Source organism: Doryrhamphus excisus, linkage group LG12 (assembly GCF_037039965.1).
Source record: "Doryrhamphus excisus strain RoL-2023G ecotype Guam linkage group LG12, RoL_Dexc_Guam_v1.1, whole genome shotgun sequence".
NCBI classification, from domain to species: domain Eukaryota; kingdom Metazoa; phylum Chordata; class Actinopteri; order Syngnathiformes; family Syngnathidae; genus Doryrhamphus; species Doryrhamphus excisus.
Window position 1 is genome coordinate 19131716 of NC_136368.1, and position 19504 is coordinate 19151219.

The 19504-nt window shown below is 40.4% G+C and overlaps 1 protein-coding gene across 3 annotated transcripts in view; it reads right to left on the reverse strand.

Annotated features, from left to right (window-relative positions):
• The window catches only part of map3k13 (mitogen-activated protein kinase kinase kinase 13), a 31471-nt gene extending 12334 nt beyond the window's left edge, over positions 1-19137 (reverse strand). Inside the window, exons 1-2 of one of the 3 annotated variants that reach the window (XM_078794989.1) lie at positions 19016-19137; positions 16007-16183 (exon numbers count right to left, since the gene is read on the reverse strand). The gene's annotated coding sequence lies outside the window, so the exon portion shown is untranslated. Of the gene's footprint in view, positions 1-7594; positions 8385-16006; positions 16184-19015 lie in introns of those variants that run through there. The other 2 variants (XM_078794991.1, XM_078794990.1) reach the window with 2 other exon arrangements.
• Positions 19138-19504: the final 367 nt, after the last annotated feature.

Genomic DNA, 19504 nt, shown 5'->3' on the forward strand with positions numbered 1-19504 from the left:
TAGGGTCTGGGCAAGGCTGGGCCGCATCAGGTTTTCCAAAAAAAAAACAAAAAAAAAAACGCATTTGTTAAAAACAGAAAAATGAATAAACTTTGCTTTGGTTCCGATTTTCTACAAGAAAAGCTCTGATAAAACATTCCACTGTTCTCAAATATCTAAATTTGTATTTTTGTACACAAAATAAGATGAAAAAGAAATAAATCAAGAAGAAAATCAATCAGTAATAAATAAATATAATAATAAAACGGCAAATATTAAAAACTTAAGAAACCACATATAGTTGGTGGGTAGACAAATTATTTTTTTCAGATTAAAATGAACAAAGCATTATTAGAGCCCTGTAGACATGACAAAACACGACTATAGTCACATTTATACTCTTTTTATTTACAACATATTGCGCAACTGCAGGGTCTTGAGACACATGCTAACTCGCAAACTAGAGAGCTAGTGACTTAAACGGTAGCCTTCAAGTTACTTCCTTTAAAAACTTAAATAGCCAAAAACTTACCACTTCCACACAGACAGGGAGGATAACTATTAACAGTTATTTAACCTTTAACATGAACATTAATCAAAAGTAATAATTTTTTCTGGGTACATGATACCATACAGCATCCATATCATATTATATTTTAATTATTTAATTAATTATAATAAATAATTTTTTTTTAAATTAATTATTAAAAAAAAAAAAAAGAACTAAAAGACACAGGACCATACGACTCGCTCCGAGTTAAAAGCCAGAGAACATTAAACTTTCATATCAAGGCGGGGGCCTCAAACTAGTGTCCTGCGGGCCACATTTGGCCCACAGGCCGCATGTTTGAGACCCCTGGTTTAGAGTATACTGTATTTCACAAGGGACTTAAGTATAACTGATCTGACGATAATAAATAACACTGAAGTGGATATTTTTCTAGATTCCAGTAAGTGGATTGGTAAAACTGAAGCTGTTCATTTGCCAAATTGTAAAAGACGTTGTTTAGATGTTTATGCGAACACAGCTCGTGTCGGTGGCCATATCCTGGAAGGTAACTCGAGTGCTGTGAGAGTGTTGTTCCTGCCAAGAGCTCATCTATAATGCAGACTTGTCTCTAAGCAGGTTGCTGAGAGTGCAGGGGGAAGGAGAGAATGCTCTCTCAGGTATCCAATAAATCCGTCCCTTCCAAAAGCAAAGACAATCGAGCCGTGCGAGTAGAAGACCGCACTGTAATTCCACCCCACCGATGATTCTCAGAGCCGGGGGGCCTCTCGATGCGGGACGCCGGTAGATGTGGTCAGCTGGAGTGAAGCGCACACGTTCAGACTGAAGGCACCGTTCATGTTAAAGCTACATGAACCGATTTAAAGCCAACTAGTCTTCTGTGGTTTTTGTGTTCATTTATCAAGTTCTGGTAAACTAAATCTGGACGTCTCGCCACCACATCCGACACCGGCAAGAACAGGAAATGGACCGCTCCCATTAATCTCTAATGGAACATCTCTACGGACATAGAATCCCATAAATAATGTCTGTGCCTGATCTGGAAGGGTTCATTTACACAGTCTTCTTCTAATAGACTTTCCGACAAACAGGACAAACAGGACTCTGAGATTATTATACAGTTTTTCCTCACTAAGGTTGTGGAGTGATAATGCAAATATTCCGAAAAAAAAGCAATGAAGATGGAGCGGGGGAAGGGGGGTGGGGGGGCGAGAAATAGTTAGGGCTGATCCTTTAATCCCTACAGTGCTCTGGAGACAAGCTTGCATGTACTTACACAGCCCCTATTCAGTCCTTGTCCTTCATAGATTTCTCAAACTGTTTGCTTTTATTTCAGAAATGTAAAGAGTACGTATATTTCGGGGGGTTGGAACAAACCAGGGAATGATATCGACATATTGTTAGTAATGTGTTTGTTTGGATTAGCCAGAGAAGCAAAAGTCAGGGGCGTGGTTGACATAATCCCACTACTCAGAGTAATCGCTAGAGAAGACACTTTTGCACCGTTGTACACAAATAGAATTGTCATGTTATTGTGCTTTCATTAAGCATCCTAGGGTTGTCCCGATACAGATATTTCACTTCCGATAAGATACCAATTACCAAGGAATTGTGTATGACGAGTGTTGCATTCATGTCTCAACGTCTTTTTGGACTTTAAAAGCAAAATGCTGTTGTTGTGATAATCCATCCATTTTCTATGCTGCTTATCCTCACTGGGGTATGCTGGAGCCTATCCCAGCTGACTTTGGGCGAGAGGCGGGGTACACCCTGAACTGGTTACCGACCAATCGCAGGAAACATATAAACAATCATTCACACGCTATGGATAATTTAGAGTCGCCGATTAACCCAACATGCATATTGAGAAAACCCAATGCCCAAGCTGAGAATCGAACCCAGGTCTTCCCGATCTCTTGACTGTGTCACCAACATGCTAACCACCCTTTGTGACATGTGGGCTCTATGTGGTTGTTGACAGATAGATCTGCTGGGACGGGATTCTGGAATCAACTGCTTGTATCGGCATGCAAATACTTACATAAATAGATACATAGATGGGGCGGATATCATCTGATACCAGCCCAATATCCGATATCGATATCACATCGGGACAACTCTAATTAAGCCCCCCTTGGAACACATATTACATTTACTATCCCATAAACAAACAGTAGCATCATCTGTGCCTCTATCAACCTCAACTCGGCTGGTAAGACTGGAAGTGCTTGTAGTTTTTTTGTAGGTATTTGATCCAAAAAGTGGGATCTGGCAGTTTCCAAGAAAAATTGTGAGAAGCGTGTTGGAGGGAGAAGAAAGAGCGATTGAGGACTGTTTGAATCCCACTTGACTTGATGCTCCAACAGACGAGAAAATGTCTTTTGTCTTGAACCACAGCGCTCACTTAGCTTACTAAGACCTGAGAGCTGCCCAGTGCTGATTTGCTTGTCTGGATGTGGGCCCATGTCTAAATCAGCTTTACCCCCCCCCCATTCTGCCTTGGGCCCAAGTCCAGCTTCAGGGACTTGGACGGCCCACTTTAGGTGGGTGAAAGTCATAATCACACGGCGGCGTGTTTCCATTTCAGATATGAATCCTACTATTTCTTTGCATTTTCTGCAGAACAGCCGAAAATATTTAAGCTGGCAAAACATTTTGATGACAAATGGGTTGTCTATGAAATTGCCATGGCAATCTCAGATGACCTATTTTAGTGGTCCACAACGCTGCACAGACAGACTTGTACTGTATTTCCCCTATTCTTCCTTAACCTCATATTTGTTCCCAAATGCATGAGGCTAAAAATAACCAATTAGCTAAAAATGTCATCCAATACTTCTTATTGCTCTCTGGTTCTACCATATCTTACTTATTGTGTGGAAATATGGTATTAATAACGATAAAAGCAATCTTCACTCGCTAAATGTACTGCAAAAAAGGTCAGTAAGGATAATTCATAATGCCGCCTACAGAGAACATACTAACTCCTTATTTCTAAAATCACAAATACTTCAACTTGCTGATATAGTTCATCTTCAAACAGCTAAAATAATGCATAAGGCTAAAAATAACCAATTAGCTAAAAATGTCATCCGATACTTCTCTACAAGAGAGGAGAAATATGATCTCAGATAAGAAGTACATTTGAAACACTTCTATGCTAGGACTATGTTAAAAAGCCATAGCATTTCAGTATGCGGAATCAAACTATGGAATGGATTGAGTAAGACCCTCAAACAATGCACAACGATGAGCCAATTCAAGAAACAATACAAGCAGTTGATGTTTGCTAAATACAAGGATGAAGAGTCTTGAACCAGTCATGATGTGCTATACATATCACTATATTGACAGTTACTATGGTAACCATTGTGTCATTGGATGCTCATATCACCAATTTAAAAAACTTCGCTTTGGTTCCGATTTTCTACAAGAAAAGCTCTGATAAAACATTCCACTGTTCTCAAATATCTTACTTTTTATTTTTCTACACAAAATAAGATGAAAAATAAATAAACAAATCAAGAATAAAGAAAATCAATCAATCAGTAATAAATAAATAAATATATTAATAATAATAAAACTTATACAAATAATAAAAACTTAAGAAACCACATATAGTTGGTGGGTAGACAAATTATGTTTTTCAGATTAAAATGAACAAAGCATTATTAGAGCCCTGTAGACATGACAAAACACGACTATAGTCACATTTATACTCTTTTTATTTACAACATATTGCGCAACTGCAGGGTCTTGAGACACATGCTAACTCGCAAACTAGAGCGCTAGCGACCTAAACGGTAGCCTTCAAGTTATTTCCTTTCAACTTAAATAGCCAAAAACTTACCACTTCCACACAGATAGAGAGGATAACTATTAACAGTTATTTAACCTTTAACATGAACATTAATCAAACGTAATCATTTTTTCTGGGTACATGATACCATACAGCATCCATATCAAACTTGCGCGGGCCACACTAACATTAAACTTTCATATCAAGGCGGGGGCCTCAGACTAGTGTCCTGCGGGCCACATTTGGCCCGTGGGCCGCGTGTTTGAGACCACTGGCTTAGAGTCTTAAATTAACAGGCTTTTCAGTGTGGCGTTACTATTTACTCTTTGTACTTTGTGTGGGTTCAGCACGTTAGATTCCAAATGTTCAAGATTCTTAATATGCGGTATGTATGTGTGAATGGTTTTCTGTATCAATGTGATTGATTGACAAGCGGTAAATCCCAGGTGTATCTTGCTTATCAGCAGCTGGTAGAGAAAATGGATGGCTGAATAAAGACAAAGAGGCAGAGGGAGGATGGAGGGGCCAAAGAAAAGAAGAAAAAGCAGATTAAGCGGACAGAAAAGGACGCAGGGAGCCGTGAAGGGGGGGTGATATGGAAGCAATTTGTGGGTTGAAAGCAAAAAAAAAAAAAAAAAGAGCATTGGAGAATTAGAGTCAGAGGAGAATCTGAAACTAGCATGGCCGCTCGCAGCAAGATACAGTAGCACTGATGGGGGGGAAAGACTCCCGAGAGCGACAACAAAGGACACAAGAGGAGCCGGCTCCATGTGAACTGTCTGCCCTGCACGGCCAGGAGACAGCAGCACACGCACTCCACACTGCGACCGGAGCAGCTGCTGCCACAACAATTCCCCTTGTGCTCTTTTACTAGGGACGGCTTGCCTGGCCCGCTAACAACAAGGACCGGAGAGGAGAGATACAGACGCACAAAAAGTGACACAACGAGCATGTTGCGGGAGACATTCTGTGACTGACACAATTTGATGGGAATGTGCAATATGGGAAGCTTGCGTGAAGCTTCGGAGGGGGGGAGAAACAGAAGAAGAAGAGTTGCGCCCAGGAGACAAAGGCAACCACTGCATCAACCTAGAAAATCAATACACATTAGTGCATATATTAGTTGCTGGGTTTATACTACCACTGCCAGTGAATGCACACTGCTCAGAATAGCCCCCCCCCCCAAAAAGAATAGCCAAAAAAGAAGAGAACAAAAATTTTAATCATAATAATAATAATAATAGGCTGCACGGTGGTCAAGTGGTTAGCGCGCAGACCTCACAGCTCGGAGACCCGGGTTCAAGTCCACCCTCGGCCATCTCTGTGTGGAGTTTGCATGTTCTCCCCGTGCATGCGCGGGTTTTCTCCGGGTACTCCGGTTTCCTCCCACATTCCAAAAATATGCTAGGTTAATTAGCGACTCCAAATTGTCCATAGGTATGAATGTGAGTGTGAATGGTTGTTTGTCTATATGTGCCCTGTGATTGGCTGGCCACCAGTCCAGGGTGTACCCCGCCTCTTGCCCAAAGACAGCTGGGATAGGCTCCACCACCCCCCGCGACCCTCGTGAGGATGAGCGGTAGAAAATGAATGAATGAATAATAATAATAATAATAACAATACATTTTATTTGTATAGCGCTTTTCAAAATACTCTAAGACACTTTACAGAAAATGGAATTGAATAAAAACAAGTAAACGGAGTAAAAGATACGTTAAAATACAACATTCATTCGTTTATACACAGTTTAGAAATTTAGACACATTCATTCATTCATTCATTTTCTACCGCTTATCCTCACGAGGGTCACGTGAGACTGGTGGCCAGCCAATCACAGGGCACATATAGACAAACAACCATTCACACTCACATTCATACCTATGGACAAGTTGGAGTCGCTAATTAACCTAGCATGTTTTTGGAATGTGGGAGGAAACCGGAGTACCCGGAGAAAACCCACGCATGCACGGGGAGAACATGCAAACTCCACACAGAGATTCCACCGAGGGTGGAATTGAACTCGGGTCTCCTAGCTGTGAGGTCTGCGCGCTAACCACTCGATCGCCGTGCAGCCCTGTATAATAATATTTCTGCATATTTCATTTTCATTTCAATGTCACACTTACATTAAAAGACATTATGGGCTCAAGAAAGTCATGGTGTATGATTAGTATTTCTGCGATATTATGTTATTAGCTACATGCAGTTACTAACATTAACTGGCAGACACTATGATCCAGCTCAGTGTGCATTCACAAAAAAAAAAAAAAAATTTTTAATTTAACAAAAAATTTAAAATTAAAATTAAAAAAAAAAATTAATAAATTTTTTTTTTAAAAATTAATTAAAAAAATTAAAAAAAATTAAAACCTATTTTAAGTTTACATAGACACTCACATGCATTCCCTGACCGCCACTTACAAAAAATACATTGAAGACTAAATATTATATGCTGCAGCCAAAATAACCACCATATACCATGCATGCAGGCACTCACTGTTGCAGAAAGTCCGTCTGCCTGTGATACTATCACCATTGAAAATTACCATGTCAACTTTGCCCTTCATACAGAACACTGACACACCAAAAATGCAAAGCACTAAAGTCAAACAAAAGCCTCTTGAGTGCGACCATACATAGCGCCAGTGTGATTGCTCCCTGGGTAAAGGATGGCAGGATGATTCCTCCTCTTCCCGACTCTAAAACCCGGCTGCCGGCTACTCATCCAGCACGGTTACATAAACATGCTTAGTATCAGAGGACAAGGGTGGGCACTACATTGCTACTACATTGCTATTGCCAAGCAGAGTAAATAAAGACATGGATTAAGTCACGGGGGGGGGGGCAAAGTTGACACACACATGCTCTGCATGTGTTCAGCCATTGCAGATTTTAGACGTGTTCAGGTTAAGGAACATCATCTATGACAGACGGTGTTATCATATCTCAGAACAAATTCCGTTAAATATCCCTAGAAAGGATGAAGAGAGATGTGTTTGCTGCTCTGCAGATGTGCGAAACATCTCCAACTGTCCTTCAGAGGGCATGGAGACATACCGCATCACAAAGCAGCAGCAGCAGCAGCAGCAGCAGCACCACGAAGCCTAAAATAGCTCCTGCATGCACGCACCGGTGCACGACTGCTGCTCAACGCGCTCCTGCAGTGCAGACGCGGAGCAGAGAGCTGATTCACGTATAAACACACGAGAATTGAGACGCTGCTTACTACAGAAACAAATCTCACAGAAACGGTAGAATCATCGCCTATATTTTGCATGTAACAACATCAGCATCATTGGACTACTCACGTTGGACAAAGCTCACGTTCATGCTTCTTCGGCTCTGATGCAGAAGAGGTAAAAAAAAAAGGGAAGATGATAAATAAAGAACTGGTTAGGGAGAAGAAAAAAATCAGGCGAAAAAGCAGGAAGAGGGCGAGTCAGAGGTTGGAGAATGACAAGCATCCCAGTAGCTCAGGCAGCACCCGGGTTGTGCGTGGGTGGGTTGCAGCGTCACCGACATGCTCACGTCACACTTTTCATGAATGGAGCTGTCTGACGCAGGGAGGACGAGGTTCACAAACCTGACGAGGAGGAGGAGGGGGGAGTCTTCTGCACTGACTCAAAGAGGAGGAGCAAAAAGAGATGAAGGGGAAACAAGGATGGAAGGGGAGGTGAATGTAAATTGGAGCAGCACCAGCTGGGAACAGCAGGTTGGGTTGTGTCTCTCTAAGTAGGACATTATTGTTTATTTTTTTTTTTTTTGCAAAAGAAAATCCCTTTAAATTAAATCACATATCAGTTCAGCCTGCGCCTATTGCATCGAATCATCTTCAGCAGCAAGACAAACACAGCATCAGGGATATGAAAAATAACACCAAACTATTTCCCAATAGGAAGTAATAGAAATAATCTGTTCCAGGGTCAAACTGTCATCACCATTTACTGGAAAGGCTTTTTTTTGGTCAGAAAAGTGTCAAACTTACCACTGAAACATAAAATGCACAAGTCTCAATTTTAATTATGACTGACTTACTGGTCATATAAGTGTAAAAAGAAGTTAACCACTGTAAAATAGAGAAACAACAAAACACACTACCTTAACAAGACAACAAGAAAAGGTATCGGGACGCTGCTAGAGTCCATTTACTTCATGTAATTCCCATCAAAACACCTTATACTTTAGGATACTGAATACGGGCTGCACGGTGGTCGAGTGGTTAGCACGCAGACCTCACAGCTAGGAGAGCCGAGTTCAATCCCACCCTCGGCCATCTCTGTGTGGAGTTTGCATGTTCTCCCCGTGCATGCGTGGGTTTTCTCCGGGTACTCCGGTTTCCTCCCACATTCCAAAAACATGCTAGGTTAATTAGCGACTCCAAATTGTCCATAGGTATGAATGTGAGTGTGAATGGTTGTTTGTCAAAATGTGCCCTGTGATTGGCTGGCCACCAGTCTATGGTGTACCAAAGACAGCTGGGATAGGCTCCAGCACCCCCGCTGTGAAAGTGAATGGTTGTTTGTCTATATCCAAAAACATGCTAGGTTAATTGGTGACTCCAAATTGTCCATAGGTATGAATGTGAGTGTGAATGGTTGTTTGTCTATATGTGCCCTGTGATTGGCTGGCGACCAGTCAAGGGGGTACCCCGCCTCTCGCCTGAAGACAGCTGGGATAGGCTCCAGCATGCCCGCGACCCTCATGAGGATAAGCGGTAGAAAATGAATAAATGAATGAATACTGAATACTGTGGTGCAAAATCTGCACATTTGTGCAAATTAAAAGGTAATTGTTTTCTGTGAAATGTTAGCCAGATTCCTAATTGTACAACACAGACCACATGACACCAAACCATAGAAAAAATAAATACATTTATCTTCTGTATTCCAAAGCTCATTTACACTTAGGATAAGAATACAACAAAATATCACGAGAATGTCAACAGGGGTTCAGATTATCCCACTGTGGAAGCCATTTAAAAAAAAAAAAAATACAATTTCAGGCCACCCAGAACGCTGTGTAGTGAGATGCAGAACCAATAACATTTACAGTTTCTTTGAAAATTCCCTGTACACACACACACGAGCAAACACACACCCCTAGTGCCTTGCTGTGCTGACCCATACGAAGATTGCCCAGTGCGTTATGCTCTCTACCTCTGTCTTGGTTCTCACCTGAATGCACACACACACACACACACACACACACACACACACAAGCAATGGAGATGAGTCATATGACATTTATTAAAGTTCATACTGTGCAAAGACTGGCACTGAGAACATACACAGTCAGAGCAGCTGCAGAGGAGTTGCTGTTTGCGCTATTATCCCAGCGAAAGTATGGCACTGACTCAAACCTTGAATCATGAAAAAAAACACAGAGAGGAGGCACGAATCTGTGTGTGTGTGTGTACAGTATTTGTGCATGTGTGCACCTCTCAAACCAATGAGACTGAATGAAGAAAGAGGGTCTTCTAGTGAAAGGAATGGCTTTGCTTAGGGAACAGATGCCCTACCTTGTAGTCTAGTTACAGGCTCAAATCTCTTGGGATGCATGGAGTGCGTGTGTGTGAGTGTTTGGTTGGGGGAAGAATCCAATCTCTGGCCTCCAACCACACCCCAGCAGGGGATCCTGCTCGAGGAGGAGGAGCTCCGATATCCCGGGGTGAGGATAAAGAGGAAGCCGGCCCTCTAAATGGTGTGAAATGGCAGTCCAATGACTAAGTGCACAGATGGCAGAGGATAGTGTCCAAATGGGACACACATTAAGGACTGGTTTGGGTACCTAACGTCTAGGTCACAAACCAACGTACAAAATATAGTCGAACTAATTATACATGTGGGATGCATTTGTGGACACACAACTGATGAAAAAATTGACATTTTGTCTAAACCTAACGCCAGAAAAACGTAAGCGCAAGTACATTTTGTTTGGCCAGTCTATGGTTCTAAAATCAACATGTCATACCTACACTACCGCTCAAAAATTTGGGATCACATGCAAATTTCTTTGTTTTCCAAAGAATTTTCCTGCATTTCAAACAATTTTTTCCATTTCACAAAATTAAAATTAATCAGATAATTTTCAAAGAAGGATCTACATTTTTGCATAGAGGCCTACTATCAACAACTGTCAGTCCTCTGCATCGATATCCTGGTATGGCTAATGCTAATCCAAGTTCATGATAATAATAATAATAATAATAATATATGATTAGAAAACCCATCTAAAAATCTAAACTAAAATCTCAGCACAAGCAGCACAAACTGGGTCTAACAAGGACAGAAAAACGCTGCACAACTGTGCAAGAGTGTGTAGTTTAAGACAAAGACGCCTCACAGGTCGTCACCTGGCAGCTGCACTAAATAATACCCGTCAAAAATCAGTCTCAGTATCAACAGTGAAGCACAACTTCAGGATGCTGGACTTCATAGCAGGACTGCCAAAAAAAAAAAAGCCATATCTCAGACTGGCCAAAAAACTCCCAAGCGGTAGTATATGGCCTCTTTCTTGCGTTTCTTGCATTTTTTTGGACATAAAACAGTCGTAGGAGCTCGTATAACCGATTGTGGTACTTTTACTCGACAGACACTGAATAACAACAAAAGGTAAATGATAAAATACTTTGCCGTTTTAAGCTAAAAACATTCCTGTGTGGACAGCTCCTATATAAGACAGCAGGTCTGCTCTAGTTTTATTCCCAAAAAATGAGAGCAACATATATTAGACACCAAAAGGATCAAGGGATTCAAATGAAACTGAATTGTTTGCTGAGCAGTCAACTTCTAGCTCCGCTTTCAAGCCGAAATTCCAAAGGTCAGCTGATCTCCAGCGTCTGTGCTCATGTGGAAAACAAACAAAAGACTAAAGCATATTTAAAAAGGAAATTTCTAAAAGTTTTGTAGTAGCGTCGTTGCTTGAATACGCAGTTTTTAATGATCTTTCAGTACACATATGTACACTTTATTTGTGCTCTGTAATTCTGACATGACGACACACAACACAACTCAGCTGAGTTCTGAGCCGTTTACCTTTTGGTTAATGATTATCCAGTATGTGATGCAAACGTGTAGCTATGCAGGCAGCAGGTCAGTGGAAGCCACTAATAAGATTTTTGTTTTACAGTAACTGAGCCTTGCCTCGAAATCTTAAGTCTTTATGTAACATTGATGGTTTCGCGGGCGGCAGGCGGAATGTTTCCTCCCACATTCCAAAAACATGCTAGGTTAATTGGCGACTCCAAATTGTAACTCCAAAGGTATGAATGTGAGTGTGAATGGTTGTTTGTCTATATGTGCCCTGTGATTGGCTGGCCACCAGTCCAGGGTGTACCCCGAGTTCACTATGGAATAGTGGTTGCTGGCCATTTCTGGGAAGGTTCACCAGTGTTCCATTTTCTGACCACTTGTGGATAAATGGCTCTCACTGTGGTTTGCTGGAGTCCCACAATTTTTAGAAATGGCTACAACTTTAGAAAGGAGACCCGAGTTCAATTCCACCCTCGGCCATGTCTGTGTGGAATTTGCATGTTTTCCCCGTGTATGCGTGGGTTTTCTCCGGGTACTCCGGTTTCCTCCCACATTCCAAAAACATGCTAGGTTAATTAGCGACTCCAAATTGTCCATAGGTATGAATGTGAGTGTGAATGGTTGTTTGTCTATATGTGCCCTGTTATTGGCTGGCCACCAGTCCAGCATGTAACCCCGCCTCTCACCCAAAGACAGCTGGGATAGGCTCCAGCACCTTCCGCGACCCTCGTGAGGAAAAGCAGTAGAAAATGAATGAATGATGGTTTCGCCTTAGAGCTTCTGAAACAAAAAGTTACGAGTCCAAACTGAGTCGGAGTCAGCCGTATTGCTGCAGTGGCCCAAGCTACGTATCGCTAGCTGTCACGATGGCCGGCACGCAGCTACAACATGACACAGCTCAACACGCAGATACAACACAGCCGGTCCGGGCTCCGTGCGTCTTACCTGAAGTGTAAACCACACTGCCGCTGCCCCGTTATACACACTCATTACTTTTTCACCAACAGCGAAACAGCACCACTGACAGCTCCTGTGTCCCCTACATCAATAAGAGAAAAAGCCCCCATCGCAGATCACTTAGGCGAGATTACATTTCCAGCTGCCATCAGGAAGCAGCCAGCCTGCTGACACACTGGCTGATGAGGTGAATGTCGCTATTATACAGCCGGTTGTTGGTGGCAAACGCCGTTATGGTAGTCTGATGCTGCATTCAAAGACTAACAAGAAAATTACTGCAATAGATAGATAGATAGATAGATAGACTCCCTTTATTGTCATTGCACAAAAACACAGGAGTGAAATTGCCAACGAAATGTCGTTGTAACATGCTGGTAACATTTTTTTTAATAATTTACCTTATTACAATCACAAATTTCATTTTCATTTAGCCCACATAAATTTCATTAGCTTGTTGTAACAGTTATTAATTGTAATTCAACCAATATTTTCACACATGTGACGTCACCTTTTGGCCTTTGTGCGTCATAAAAAAATATTAATTTTTATTAATAATAAAATAAATTAATAATAAATATTATAAATACATTAATAATAAATAATATTTAATTAATTTATTTTTATTTTATATATTATTTTTAAAAAAAGGGCTAGGATTTTTTCCCCATATACATTCATTCATTTTCTACCGCTCATAAGGGTCGTGGGTGTGCTGGAGCCTATCCCAGCTGTCTTCGGGCGAGAGGCAGGGCACATGTACACCCTGGACTGGTGGCCATCCAATCACAGGGCACATATAGACAAACAACCATTCACACTCACATTCATACCTATGGACAATTTGGAGTCGCCAATTAATTAACCTAGCATGCTTTTGGAATGTGGGAGGAAACCGGAGTACCTGCAAAGTACATGCAAACTCCACACAGAGATGGCCGAGGGTGGAATTGAACCCTGGTCTCCTAGCTGTGAAGTCTGTGTGCTAACCACTCCACCATGACTTATTACCATGACTCATAACAGCGGTAGGTAGCACTGATTAAATTAATTAAACAATCACATGACCATGAGGCAGCATAAAGGTACCACAACACAATAGAGTCTTAACTCCTGAGACCAGACTGACAAAGATTGTGTACCTCACCCAGAAGGACCACGCCTTCAGTGGGTGGATGGATGGATGGATGGATAAAAAGAGACCGACCTGGCTCTCTTGGTTGTTTGCACAAAGAACAACAGCATGGATGAGTGAATCGTGCATACGATATCCTGCGAGCTGAGAGAGAGGCTGATAATGTTTGGTGAGATTATCATGCCAAGCCCAACGACAACCCACAGCTTAACCAATTTGTGTTGAGAGGAAATTACATAACAATGAGGGAAGATTCAGTCCATGCCACAACAATCCATCTTTGCCTCATCCCTTTATCTTTAGTTATTAGTAAACTAAAGATGATCTCGGCGAGTATTCATAGGATCGGTTGGGTGCAAAGCAGAAACCCGAAGAAAAGCATGAAAGAGATTTACTAAGCATTTGTTGGTGGAAGAAAAGGACAGTCAGTGGCCTGCTTGGTTTTACGGCTGTGTAATTGTTTGTCTTAGCTGCTCTACTGTGTGAGAGGCAAGACAAACATGAGCTGTGTAAAGACCAGACAACCTTAATGCCCCGGGCAATGGCTACATTTGATGATAAACAGTAACAAATCTGAACGTCAGGATTGGATTATGTTCGATCGCTGAGGTTCTACTGCGTCTTGCCACACAGATATTATGTTAGCGATTCTTGTGCCTGTTGTGAGAAAATTCAAACCTGCAATAAAATCCTGTTGTTGCGGTGATCAAGTCTGGCGCTTGGGGAAAGGAATATTCCACCCCTGGAAATCTGATTGGCACTTTTCTTTCGGAATGAGGTGTATACAAAAGTTAGATTCTTTCCGTTTGAGCAAATAACCCGAATGGAATTGGACTATTTGGGTCCATGTATACATGGCTACTGTGCACTATTGTATATTTACTTTGAACAGACACTCAATATACACTAAAGACCACCTGAATGGATTCAAATTGCATCGTGTTATCATCTCCAATCAAACGGGCATGAGTGTACAGACGCAAAAACACCAAATGTCAGTGCTATCGCCAAGACGAGTGGCCTGCATGACGAGTTCATGTGCTCCGGTTCTCCACTCGTGTGTGTTAATATGCTCCCCATGAGGCGCTGCAGGCTGTGGTAATTATAGAAGCCCAGCTAGCAGACACATCACAAGAGCGCAGTACATTCAAAGCAACGTGCCCTTGCATGAATAGCAGTGCATGTAATGCATGCATGAAGACACCACTTTGTAAATGGTTGGAACAACAATATGCGTTCACTGTGGGTGCGTATTGAGTCAACCTTACTGTAGTTGAAGGGGGAACACAATCTGTTCCGGGATACTGGTGGACTCCTGATTTCTTCTGATTTATAAACCAGATTTGCTTTCCCCGCAGGAAATAACTGACATAAAAACAATCCGTCCCAGGGTTAAACTGTCACAAATATCACACCTTTATTAACTGTATAAGCAAGCAAGCAAGCAAAGCACTGTTAATATATAAAAACAATAACATAGCCTTAACTTTATTTTTATTTTTAAAAATATTTTATATTTTTATTATATTTATATAATTATTATAACATTTTATAATAATATTATATTACAATTATATTATAATAAAATTATATTATAATTATAATAAATTTTATAATATTTATTATATTCATTTTATTTTAACTTCAAAAGGTGATTTCTGATTTCCGTTAAAAACCCCTGTACCTTATTACCTATTTTTTTATTTTTAAATATTTTATATTTTTATTATATTTATATAATTTTGATAATATTTTATAATAATATTATATTACAATCATATTATAATATAATTATAATACATTTTATAATATTTATTATATTTTATTTTATATTTTTATTTTAACTTTAAAGGTGATTTCTTATTTCCGTTAAAAACACTGTACCTTAACTTTGACTTGTGATAACATAGCCTTAACTTTATTTTTATTTTAAAAAATATTTTATATTTTTTATATTTATATAATTTTTATAATATTTTATAATAATAATATTATATTACAATTATATTATAACATAATTATATTTTAATTATAATACATTTTATAATATTTATTATATTTTATTTTTGATTTTTATTTTAAAATTTTAAAGGTGATTTCTGATTTCCGTTAAAAACACTGTACCTTAACTTTGACTTATGATAAGGCTGCTTACTTTACCTAACTTGTGTTGAGGTGGGTGCACCCAAGCACAGCAACAAAAAGCCAAAGAAAAAGCGGCACGCATGTGCACAGCTGCTGATTTTGCGGTTTGAACTCCAAAGTTGTGTGTGTGTGAGATCCAAATAACACGACGGAAGGGCCATTTCAATTTAGAGGTTCTTCGGTAAGTACGACAGTTTCAAGTATAGTTGCTGTTAAATGCATGGCCAATATTAGCTAACACACTTAGGCTTCAACAAAGTAGAATTAAAATAACTCCCTAAAGCCCACAGCTGTAAAGCCCCTGCCCAAACATAAAGCGATGTCGGGCTTAACCCACTTCTCAACAAAATCCAAATCCTGGCACTGGCCGCACAGCAGAGCGTCTGGGATTGTGTCCAATAAAGCACTGGTAAAAGGGAGAAATGCCAATGAAGCAGGATATGGAATTTACTTACCTTATTAATCAAGCTGATATGTCCTGACTGGTGTTTTTGCGGGCTGCTATGGATGTGACGAGTTGGCCCTGTGTCTGCCGCATAATAACAAAATGTGGAGGCTGGTGGAGCTCAGACTGGGTTGGTGCAGGAGGGATGTCCATCAGAGGAGGGATGGATGGATGAGGGGGAAAGGGCCTGGGGGGGAAAACGGGAGAGTAAAGACCCAGAAAGAGAGGGAATGAGGATGACAAGACATCCATGCTCGCGTCTCCTTCTTCATGCCAACGTTTGTTGGGACGTTTCCACTCAACTGACCTTCAATGGCTGTACGTTCAGCACAATCGAGTGTACTGATATGAGATGTATTTTTACTAGCGCTTGGTTTTCTTTGTTAGTTATATATCACATATTGGTATCGAGACGAGTAATCGCAGCTAGCCAGTGGTTTTACTAGAAAAAAAGAGCTTAAAAAAAGCTTTGAGCTTACAAGGATTCTTTATTTATGCCAATTCTTAGACCAGAGACCACTGTTTGAGGCAGTACTATATTTTACATTTCAGTTTAATATTTATCTTCATATGTGATATGTAATTAACAAAAAAAAAAAACAAGCTAGCCTTGCAAGAAAAGGCTATTTTTAGGTGTGCATGTTTTACATTAGGCGCTAGTAAAAAATGCATCTCATATCAGTACACTCCATTGGGCTAGCTGATAGCTTGATACCACCATCCGTTACGAGCTTTACTGCAACCTGCAGAGCAGACTAAACTTGACCTTGGCGTTTAAGCCTTTTGCAATAAAAATTATTATCCCAAAAAACACATCCAAGCTTGTTGTCGTTTTTTTTTCCCATTTGCAACTGCTCAGATTTGCTGTAACCCAGGTGTCCGATATCTTTGCGCCATAGTTAAAACCACAAAGGAGCTCTGATAGCGGTGTAACCGTCCAGCAAGGCCAGCCGGAGAAGGGGGGGGGGGCACTACAATCGGCTAATTGCTGCTGACCTGTAACTGCAGCACACAGACTGACAAGCCAAAGCCGCCAGTGACATACGTGAACACTTGCTCTGCAGCAGTCAGGGGATGGAATGCAATATCCTGACAGCGCACAGCATCCAGCAGTCATGCACACGAGACACACATTAGCCGCTGACTGATAACATATGGTGGAAAAAAACAAACAGCCAAAACAGGTGATGGTCATGATATTACAGTGTCGTGGTAAGGGAGGGATCAGTGAATGTCTGGCGGCTGGTCACAAATGAATGCCGTTTCATCACAGTACAAAACATATATTAAGGAAAGCCTAAGAAGAGTATTAAAATGATGCAAACAGCAATAGACGTTATTGCGTAATCACATTCAGCAGTTGTACAAACTGCAAACGTAGCAAAATTTTCAGGACAATTTGCTTTAAAAACAAACAGCAGAAACAGAACCACAAAAAACAGTATGAGGATCCTAGCAAGACTACGGAGGCAATTAAACGGAGGCTAGGTGTTTGCATGCTAATATTATGTTAACAATGTTAACAAATATTAGCATGTGGCATGCTAACATGCTAGCAATGTTAACATGATATTAGCATGTAAACATTGCCACATGCTAATACATGTTTACATGCTAATATTATCATGTTAACATTGCTAGCATGCTAACATGCTAACATGCTAGCATGCTAGCAATGTTAACATGATAATATTAGCATGTAAACATTGCCACATGCTAATATTTGTTAACATTGTTAACATGATAATATTAGCATGCTAACACCTAGCCTCCGTTTAATTGCCTCCGTAATCTTGCCAGGATTCTCATACTGTTTTTTGCATCGTATGAGGATCCTGGCAAGACTACGGAGGCAATTAAACAAAACTCCTGACCCTCCCACAATTTTGCTAGGTGCTAGCATGCTAATATTGTCATGTTAACATTGCTAGCATGATAATATTAGCATGTAAACATTGCCACATGCTAATATTTGTTAACATGATAATATTAGCATGCTAACACCTAGCAAAATAGTGGGGGGGGGCAGGAGTTTTGTTTAATTGCCTCCGTAGTCTTGCCAGGATCCTCATACTGTTTTTTAACATGATATTAACAATGTTAACAAATAATAATACTAGCATGTAGCAATGTTTACATGCTAATATTATCATGTTAACATTGCTAGCATGCTAACATGAGCATAATAGCATTTTTAGCGATTTCCATTAATATGAACTTAAACAGAAATGTTCTATCATAGTAGGTGTTAGCATGCTAAAATAATTCTACTGCCATTTTTAGCATTTCCAGTGGTAGGCACTTAGCAAACACTTCCATTGCAATGAATCTAAATATGTAAATGAAATAAATGTAGGTAGAAGGTAGACTGGATTCTAAACAATATAAACATTAGGTCTGTTGACATCTGACACCACAGAAATGCATCACTTATCAGTGATGATCTTTATGATTGCACCTGCACTGTACCATTTTATGAGATCGATTTCTATCATGCTAGATCATATAAGAAGGCAATTTTGACTGACAACCCCAATAACAAGCACACCCAATTAACACAAAACGTACATCACATCACTGTGCTGTGTGGTTGTATATTTCGACGGTACTAAACCTCAAGAATAAACACACATTACTCCTGCAACAACCCCTTATTTCCTCCCACTGTTAAAGGAAAAAAACACACACAAAAAGCCTCATTATGTTGCTTTAGCGTGGATCAACACTCGGTTACATAATGAAAGCGAAAATGAACTATAACCCTTGTCATGCTCTTGATCGCTAATGACGCTTTATCAGCTGATTCCGCAGAGAAAAAAACATAAATAAGCGGTGTTTATTCGTTTCTGTAAACCACAACAACAGCAAACTAATACTATTTTAAACAGTAGCTGTAGTGTTCCTGAAGGCAACGCGTCTAATTGACAGCTGCCCTTCCGCCGGTAAAAACAACGACACGGTGCACAACGTTTTAACGTAAACACTACACGATTTCTTTTAGTTAATTCATATAACTTACATGTGCTTTTCTTTACCGTTTGTCTCTGTACAGCTCCGCCGGACGGTGTCGAGATGTCCGTCAGCTCTCTCACTCGTTCTCAGGCCATCTATTTACTGTCCAATCCCCTGAAGCTAGGGAGCTGCTGTCGTCACTTCCGGACTCTCCACACTGTGCACCTGTAAATAAACCCCAGCGTTTTGCGTCACTAAAGATCGACTATTCTGTGAAGGAGTCTTTGTCTTGCAACATCATGTAAACCGGATCTCAATCAGAGTTCCGTTCACCGCAAATTTTCGTTCTGACTTTTGAGGCTCAATAACGTAATTACTTGTAATTCATTAACGTAATTAATACAATTTTAGGTCACGGTATTTCATTTTATAAGGACTTATTAATTCGTCCATGCCGTTGCTGTTGTTAAAAAAGAAAGAGAGTGAGATGTTACTTTTCTTCCCCATGTTATGGTGGTAACCTTTGACCATAGGTTGACTCTTTATAGTAAAATGC